This window comes from Colobus angolensis, unplaced genomic scaffold, assembly GCF_000951035.1.
Source record: "Colobus angolensis palliatus isolate OR3802 unplaced genomic scaffold, Cang.pa_1.0 Scaffold51, whole genome shotgun sequence".
In the NCBI taxonomy this organism is placed as follows: domain Eukaryota; kingdom Metazoa; phylum Chordata; class Mammalia; order Primates; family Cercopithecidae; genus Colobus; species Colobus angolensis.
The window spans coordinates 5,303,251-5,313,357 of NW_012118599.1; the positions used below are offsets into that span (position 1 = coordinate 5,303,251).

General features: G+C 36.1%; 1 protein-coding gene across 1 annotated transcript in view; it reads left to right on the forward strand.

The window, feature by feature from the left end:
* Positions 1-10,107, forward strand: part of PKHD1 (polycystic kidney and hepatic disease 1 (autosomal recessive)) — a 475,948-nt gene that overhangs the window by 272,798 nt on the left and 193,043 nt on the right.

The window sequence follows — 10,107 nt, forward strand, 5'->3', positions numbered from 1 at the left end:
CTCTCTTGCCCACCTTTCCAGCCCTGCTTCTTACCTCTGTCTTCCAGATTCAGCAATGTGGGCATTCCTGTTGCTTTTCAGTCTTTTTAAAAAAATATAATTTCAATTTTTCATTTAGATTCAGTGTTTGGTTACATGAGTAAGTTATTTAGTGGAGTAAGTTATTTAGTCGTGATTTGTGAGATTTTGGTGCACCCATCACCCGAGCAATATACGCTGCACCATATTTGTAGTCTTTTATCCCTCAACCCTCACACCTTTCCCCCAAAGTCCCCAAAGTCCATTGTATTGTTCTTATGCCATTGTGTCCTTATAGCTTAGCTCCCACATATCAGTGAGAACATACAGTGTTTGGTTTTCCATTCCTGAGTTACTTCATGTAGAATATATATATATATGCCACAGTTTCTTTATCCACTCATTGATTGATGGGCATTTGGATTGGTTCCACGATTTTGCAATTGCAAACTGTGATGCTATAAACATGCGTGTGCAAGTATCTTTTTTGTATAATGACTTCTTTTCCACTGGGTAGATAACCAGTGGTGGGATTGCTAGATAAAATGGCAGTTCTACTTTTGGTTCTTTTATTTTTCTAGTTTTATTTTATTTTGTCTGTTTATTTATTTTTTTTTTTTTTTTTTTTGAGACGGAGTCTCATTCTGTCACCCAGGCTGGAGTGCAGTGGCATGATCTTGGCTCACTGCAACCTCCGCCTCCCGGATTCATGCAATTCTCCTGCCTCAGCCTCCTGAGTAGCTGGGATTACAGGCGTATACCATCACACCTGGCTAATTTTTTGTGTATTTTTAGTAGAGACAGGGTTTCACTATGTTGGCCAGACAGGTCTCGAACTCCTGACCTTGTGATCCACCCGCCTCGGCCTCCCAAAGTGTTGGGATTAGAGGCGTGAGCCACCGCACCCGGCCTGTATATGGTTTAACAAAAGATTTAAAAACCAAGTGGCAAAATATAAAGTGAGAAATTTTACTTTAGGAACCAGAGCTAAGGCTAGACTGTGAATTTGAAATAATTTTTTTTTCTTATTTTGTTGGAAATAGGTTAAATAACTGAAAGAGTGAGATGCAGTCACTGACTAGTCCCTACTAAAGTCCCTACTAAAGTATTTCCAGGACTTTTGGGAAACTAAAGGGGGAGATGTCACTGTGTCACTGTCATACTGAGAATCTTGGCAAACAAAGGACGGATGGAGGGTGACCATTCCCTAAGGACGTTAGCAACTGACAAGGAGGTGCTGATTGTCTCTGGAAGACCTGGTGGTCTGCTGCCAAACTCAATCTGGGAATCATTCTACATTAGTATTTATTTATTTAGAATCCCTGGGCCAGAAATGTACTCTCTGTGAGATGTGCTTCCCGGCAGGTAAGAAGATATACTATGCAAGCAGGGCATGGGTTCATTCCTCTTCTTGATGAAGTTCTCTGAACTCTAGTATTCCCAGTAGGCACCTCTCATTTCCTGTCTCCCCTGGTGAGCCGGTGGCCTTTCATTCAAGCTCCTCCACACAGTTTGCCTCCTCCCTCCTCCCGCACCTTCCACCTGAGCAATTGACGGGCCTCCTGTGGCTCAGCACCTGAGGAGCTGATGGGCCTGGTGTGGCTTGCCAATCAGGAGTTTAGAGCTCTCTGGGGATTTACTGCCTTCCCAGCCTGCAGGCCTCCCGTGGCTCAGCATCAAGATGCCTGACACACCTCCTGTGGTTTTAGCTAGTGAGCAGCTTGTGGATCTTCTGTTTGCTGTGAAATAGTTTCAGAGGTTACCTTTTACTCATTTGTATAGTGTGGATGCACCTGTTTTTGTTTGTTTTCTTTTTTGGTGAAACTATAAAGGAAAGAGTGTAAAGGAGTAAACATTGATGCAGGCTTAGAGCTACGACATTGGCTACTGTGAGGAAGCCCAAGTTTTGCTGTTTGCAGTGCAAGGCCTAAATCCCAGTATGGTGAGGAAATCATTCGTGACTGAGAGAATTGTAGAGTAAGTCTTCTTGGCTCCTACTGTACATACCTGGCATTTAATGATATCTTGCAAGTCTGAATGAATTAAGAATGTTTCTAATACTTCTTAAATTAACTTATTCATCTGAAAGCCACTGAGGGAAGGCTTTAGGTAGAGCAAGCTGGCCCCTAGTTCAAGTGGAACAGGAAGGAAATGGTTAAAAGATTTTAAACTGCTACAGGGGGCTTTTACATTTTTCTGGAAAAGCAGCAGTTTGCATGGAAATCACAGCTTTTATACATTAAGTATAGTTATGAGTCTTTTCCCCAAAGCTGTGTGAGAAATGTGGACTTTTTTTTTTCTCCCCAAAGGAAATAGAGAATCAGGACCAAAGACTCATGTAGCTTTATGCCTAGGTTTTTTGGGTAACAAAGAGAAGGGAAAGGCTTGTTCTTAGAAAATATAGTATTTTATTAATAACATAGTTTTTGCCACCCCATGCTTAGTACAAGGCTCACCCAGAGAGGAAAACTTTAACCACAGTTCTTATAAGCTCTACTCTTCCAATGTCTTGTCTTTTCCTGTCCTATTTCTACAATCTCCCATCACGGTCAAGCCCAAATCACATTGTATTAATAAGGACCATACCAGAATTTCAGTTTCAAGCACTGCACTTATTTTTTCAAGATCTGAGGTTACTTGAATACTAGTGGTCAGAAGTTAGAATCAGAAGGCCATAAAATATTGCCAGTAAAAAATAATGTAGGAAATAGTAGAGATATTCACATTTATTTTTTTGAGTCAGAAAAAGTAATAAGTTATATAAATATAAGGCCATAGAAGACTATGGTATGTTGAAGAAATATCAGATCCTTCATTTAAAATAGGAACAGTTATTATAGAGTATTGTGATAACAGTGGTAGTACTAGCAACAATGTACCCATTATAATAATAACATGAGTTCAGTTTTTTTGATATTCCAAGCATGGTATTAAATATTTATTTTATCTCATTAAAGCTTTGTAAATATAGTATGACGTTGGCACCATGTTTGACACACTATGAAATCAAGATTGAGAGTAGTTCTGTTGATAAAAAAGCCAAACTCTGCAAAATATTTCAAGAGATTTACTTTGAGCTGAATATGAGGACCATGTCCTGTGACACAGCCTCGGGAGATCCTGAGAACTTGTGCCCGAGGTGGTTGGGTTATGGCTTGTTTTTTTTATGTTTTAGGGAGACATAAGACATCAATGAATACATGTCAGGTATACATTAGCTTGGTCTGGAAAGGTGGGACAACTTGAAGTGGGAAGCAGGCTTACAGGTCATAGGTGGATTCAAAGATTTTCTGATTGGCAATTGGTTGAAAGAGTTAAATTATTATCTAAAAACCTGGAATCAATAGAAAGGAGTGTCAGGGTTAAGATAAGGGGTTGTGGACACCAAGGTTCTTATTATGAAGATGAAGTCTTTAGGTGACTACCCTTAGAGGTAATAGATGGCAAATATTTCCTATTCAGAGATTTATAAGGTGCTAGACTCTCAGCTAATCTCTTCAGGATCTAAAAAGGACCTGGAAATGGAATGTGAGTCTCTAAAGAATGTAAATTTCCCTCATAAGAGACAGCTTTGTATAGCCATTTCAAAATATGACAGACAAATATATTTTGGGATAAAATACTTTGATACTTTTAGGACCTGCTATCTGTCATGTGATGCTATACTAGAGTCAGGTTGGAATTTAGTAACTTTTGCTCCAAAATAGTCTGTCCGTGTTAATATACCTGTTTTAATGTTAATGCTGGTTGGTTGTACCTAAATTCCAAAGGGAGGAATGTATGATGAGGTATGTCTGATGACCGCTCCTTCCAATTGTGGCCTGAGATAGTTTTTCAGGTTTTTTTGGAATCTCCTTGGCTGAGAGGAGGATCCATTCAGTTAGTTGGGAGACTTAGAATTTTTATTATATTTTATTTTGGTTTCTTAACTTTATTTTGTTTCTTAAACTTTAGCATGCATAAAAATCAATGGAAATGTTTTAAAATTACTAGTGATCTATATTTTGAACCAACTCTGCAAATGGTACTGAAACTGAAGTAGGGTGTCTGTGGACTTACTAGCTAGGTTTGTGAAAAACCCTAGCTTAGAGGATAAATAATATTCCCTGGGTCCCACAGCTAGAAAGTGAACGAGCAGGATGTAAATCCAGGTGTGTCTCATTCCTGCTGCTCTCTCCATGCTGGCCTCCATGTTGCTTTGTACCTGAATGAAGGTTCAATGATTACCTTGCTTGTTTTAGACATCTAATTCTATATGACTATCTGATATCTTCACAATTAGTATTAGGCTTCTGTAACTTTGTTCTTTAAAAAATTTTGAACATAGTACATGATTTTTTTCTGTTCAAAATGATATAAAAATATACAAAGTAAAATATCAAGAACCATTTAGCCCTTTCTTTTTGCCCTCCCCTGGATAACTGTTGTTCTCAGTTGGGATTGCATTTTTTAAAAAATATGTGTATTTATTTATATAATGTATAACTTTAAAATTATTAATTAATTAAGTATTTTACTACATATCAGTTTCTATCCTTAGCATTTTGGATGAATTCACTTTGGAATCCTCACATCACCCTGTGAGGTACTATTACTGTCTCTCTTTATCAGGTAGGTGGGAAGCTGAGAAACAGAGATCATAAAACTGATTGATAGAGGGAAATTTTCAACTCAATAGTTTGACTCTAGAACTCTTATATGCCATGCTAAGATATTCCTTAATTCAGCAATGAAAAACATGTGTTCTAAGTATTCATATGTGACTTCCAAAAAAGTTAAGTATATATTCAAAATACTATCATATCAGTAATGACAAATCTACTGCATCCTTTTAAATGACTGTGTAGTTACCCAGAGTAGGAATGTGATATAATTTGTTGAATTACCATCTTACTGATGAACACAAATTTTACCCCCAATTTTTTCACTTTTATAAACAATACAACAACAAAAATATTTATGCCTCATTGTACAAGTGGGAGAAGATTTTCAGGTCAGTTGATCTTAAAGTGAATTCGTAGCCTACCTACAGCTGAGATCACCCAGGTTACTTCTTTAAAAATGTAAAACATACCTTAAAGGAACACATAATCACCATATTATAAACTCTTTCAGAACCTGGAGAAAAATAAAAATCTTCCTAATTCATTCTTAAGGCTATAGGATTGATTATAAAATTAGATAAAGGTGGCACAAAGAAGAAAATTAAAGGCTAATCTCATTGATATTGAAGAGAAGTCTTACCAAATCAAATGTACCTATGCTTTCAAAGAATCACAAATTATAGTTAAATAGGGTTTAATCCCAGGAATGCAAGGATAGTTCTAGAACTTCAGGAAAAAAATCTAACATAATTCAGTAAGACAAAATTAGAAGTCTCTCTCTCTTCCCCCAAGATCGTACTTTCTTTTTATAATAATGAGGCACAATATTCAGTATATAAAGAGCCAAGAATAACTAAATAAGTTTTATTCTCTTTCTTCCCCTTGTCAGGTGCAGTGCCAACCTCTGCCTATACTACTCTGTCACTTTATCTGAGTAAGGGCTTCTTAAATATTCAGACTGTCCAAGGTTCCAGGGCATGTCAGGGCCATGGGAAAGTGTTGTATATTTTAGGGGGCTGAGGGTAAGTGAGCAGAGAAAACTATTCCTAGGGCAGTGGGGCAGAGAGAAGGAGGGTATTAGTGGGTTGAAGAAGGAGAAGATGAACCGAAACAGAAATTAATAGGCTTATTATGGTTCCTAATCACAAGTCTTGGAAAACTTGGGATACTGAGGGTAAAATTTCTCTCTTATAGAAGCATCTGAAGTAAAGAAATTTGAAATCTAAGCAGACATTTAAAACAAGATTTTTGAAGGCATTTCATGTTTTTTATTGTTGTTTTCTTTTGGTGTAAAAAATATGCTGTCTTCCTCTTGAATGTGGCATAGAGTATTTGCATCCCTTGGTAAAGAGCAAAAGTTAATAATTACAGTATGTTAAACTCCTCTGCTTCCCATTAGAAGAAAAAGTGTTTACATGGTAATATCAAGTGGATTTTGTAGGGTGTTTTCCAAGACCCCAAATTAAATTTTTAAAAAGCATTTGATAAATTTCTATCTGTTAATACTCAACAACAATTTATTATTATAGAAATAGGGGAATTTCTCCTAACTGGATATAAGGTGTTTACAAGAAGTCCATAGGAAATATTATAATTAACTGTGAAAGGTTAATTTCATTCCTGTTAGTGTCAGGAACAAAACATGAATGCCTACTCTCATTTCTATTACTGGAGATACCAGACAGTGCAATAGTACATGAAAAAATTAGGATAGAAAGCACAGCCACTTGAAAGAAGCAGGAAAACAATTACTATTAAGCCTACATTGTTTTTTTTTTTTCTAGAAAAATACAAGATATTTAAGTAAAATGGCTGGCAACAACACTAGCATGCAATGAACAATAGCATTCCTGTATAATAGCAATCACCAATTAGAAAATGTAATAGACAAAAGATTCCACTTTTGATAGAAAAATATAAAATACCTAGATATAAACAAAAAATTCATATGTCATGTGAAGAAAAATTCCCTGAAAACCTTGCTAAATAGGTGGAATGCCATACAAATACAGGAAGACACAATGATGCAAAGATTCTCCCCCACATGGATTTGTAAATTCAAGTAAGCTTAGTTAAAATTGCATTTAAAATTAAAAAAATTAGAAAGTGAGAAGCTCTTAGGAAAAGCAAATATACAACTGGCAAGGATTTTAAAGACAGATTATTTTGGGGAGGGTTGGTCTAGATAAAACAGGTATGATATTGTCATAGGAAGAGGTAGGAGAGGAAAGTGAATGAGACAAAATAGATTCCAGAAACAGACCCATGGATATAACAGAATGTACTTAGTAATTAAGATGGTGTTTCAGAACAGTGGGAAAAGACTACATTTCAGTAAATTGTGTTGGAATAGTTGGAATAGTTGTCTACCCTTATGCTAAAAAAAATTCTGTTGTGTTCTCAAGTCATGCCATGCCAGATGAACTAGAGTCTTATATTAAATATAAAGGAATCAAAAGGAAATACAAGAAACTATTTTTATATGCTTCTAAAATATTCTGTATTTCTAAAGTGTGTTTGGGAATATGCTTAAGCTAAATTTTCCATTTGCTTTATTTTGTATCTTTGAGTATTAGCTCTTGTGATATTGAATTGATTATTGATTATTCAGTATATCTCTTTCATAGTTTTCTGATTTTCTTTGTGTTTATAATACTTTGTTTGCCTTCCCATAATTCCATATTTCAGGAAGTTGTCTGTAGTGATTATGGACCAGTGGCAACAGGGAGAACTTTCTAGAGAGTAATCTATGCAAGATAATGAAGTTTGATCTTGTCCTAATATTAACTTAGCAAGAAAAACTGAAGTCAGAATAAATTGAAACATAACACTGAACTCCAATTCCAGTGGCAGAGTCAAATTTTGCCTAGATCCACAGACATTCAACAGTGTGAAGCATTCCACAAATATCCAAAAGTAAAAATTGCAACTATGAAGATAAAATGAGAAGGGAACATTACATATCAAAATGTAAATTAAGAGACATTAGAAACAGGAAGTTGAAGCCAGGTCAAATAAGAAGTCTGCACAGCTTATTCTCTTTCTCATATTTCTTATATTGCTGTCAGCAGAAAAAAATTACATGTCTGACAAGGACTGAAAGACACACACACATGCAAATGTGTATGTGTGTGTGACAGATTCTTTTTTAATTTGTATTTCAAATAAAATTATGACTAGTCTCTACTTTTAATTTTAATTCAGTTTTTTAAAAGATTTTAAAGTAGTGTATTTACTTTGTTCAAAATTCAAAGGGAAAAAGATTGCTCATTGAAAATTTTCCCTTCACCCATGTCTTCCAGCCAGCCAGTTTCATTTCCTGAAGATGACAGTGTTACTGGTTCCTTCCTTTGGTATCTCTTCAAAGATATTCTATGCTGCATATGCAAAAATTAAAAAAATTATATTTATTTTTATTCACTCCCTTTGTATAATTATTACAAACTGTACACTATGTGTGCCTTGCTTTAAAAGCTATAATTATTCCATGTAATTATTCCATATTAATACAGAAAGATATGATTATTTCATATTAGTACAAAATATACTTTAATTTTTAAGCGATTTATTGAGATATAATTCACATACCATAAAATTCATCTATTTAAAGTGTACAATTCATGGTTTTTACAGAGACATGCAATTACTGCAGTTAATTTTGGAACATTTGATTACCCCCCAAAGAAACCCCATACCCCTTAGGCTATAACTCCCTAGTCCACAATCTTCCCCAGTCACAGGCAAACATTAATCTACTTTCCATCTCTACAGATTTTCCTACTCTAGACATTTCGTATAAAATGAATCATACAGTGAAGTTTCTCACCCTGCATAATGTTCTCAAGTTTCATCCATGTTGTAGTATAGAACTAGTCTCTATTTGAGAATGAATGGATGACTACAAAGACCCCATATGTAAAATACATACTTGGCTTGATATATGGATGTCTAGATGCATGTGCATTAATTTCATTAACTATTTTATGTATTTATACAGCAGTCACTCATTCTTATGTATTAGTTCTCATTAGTTACTTTAAAAAGAATCCTGTTCAGATGGTGTTAAGGTAATAAAGTTTTTTAAGTAGACATTAAGCCAAATGCTCATATAGATGGATATAGATATATATAGATATCCATCTGTGTTGCCCAGGCTGGAGTACAATGGCGTGATCTTGGCTCACTGCAACCTATGCCTCCCAGGTTCAAGCAATTCTCCTGCCTCCCAAGTAGCTGGGATTACAGGCATCCGCCACCATGCCCAGCTAATATTTTGTATTTTTTTAGTAGAGAAGTAGAGACGGGGTTTCACCATGTTGGCCAAACTGGTCTCGAACTCCTGACCTCAGGTGATCAACCCGCCTCGGCCTCCCAAAGTGCTGGGATTACAGGCATGAGCCACCATGCCCAGCCAGATAGATATATTTTTACACACAGAGTTTTATGGTAGAGATCATCCCTGATCTCTATTGGTTATTAGCACGTGGAGTACAATGTTAACATGATACGATTTAGAGGTGAACTGAGAGTGTGGTCCAAGTTCATAGTCTTTTGCAGGGTGTTTTAGGTATCCTCAGGCTCCACTTTAAAGGAGACAAGTGTATATAAATTGCAGCACCCCTTATCTTCTCTTTCTTTCCTCCTGTTGTAACAAAGTGTTTTACCTTCTCCCAAACATAATCCCACCTGATGTTCTCTGCATCTTAATGCTGTTATTCCTTTTCAGATACCTCAGTCCATACTTGTCTCCTTCCTTTCTCTTTCTTGTCTGCAGTCTTTCCCTCTCTATATGACATCTCCTATCAGTGAACACATTTTTTGAATGCTTCATATGATTTTAAAAATTCCCTTGAATTAAAATAAATTCTTGATTCTTCTCATTCTGTCTTGGTGATTTTTGGAGAACATACATTTTCTAGTTGTGAAGCTCTTGATAGTGCTTGGACTCATAAAAATGTTTTTTCTTTTCCCAAGGATTAGACCTATATGTCTAATTGCCCACTTGAAATCTGCACTGTGATGATGTACAGGTATCTTAAACCAAAATAACTCAGAGAATCCTCTATTTCTGCTCTCTCCCTGCCAAGCCTGCCATTGCCAGTGGCCAACTTGCTCTTCTTCCAGCTTTCCCATTCCAGTACATGGCACCATCTTCCACTCCCAATTGCTCAGGGTTGTTCTTGACACTTTATCCAGTCCTGGCTATTCTGCTTCTCGAATATTACTCAAATACGTGTGTTTTAATCTCCTCTCTCACCACCCTGATATATGCATCATGGCCTCTTGGGTGAACCACTAGAATGTCTCTTAATTATTATTCTCCTGCTATGCTTACCCTCATCTACTCCATTCTCCCCCATTGCAGCCAGAGCACTCTTTTTTTAAAAAAATATTTTTTATTTTCTATAGGTTATTGGGTAGCCATATGTAGAAAGCTGAAATTTGATCCCTGCCTTATACCTTATACAGAGAACTCTTTCTTTTT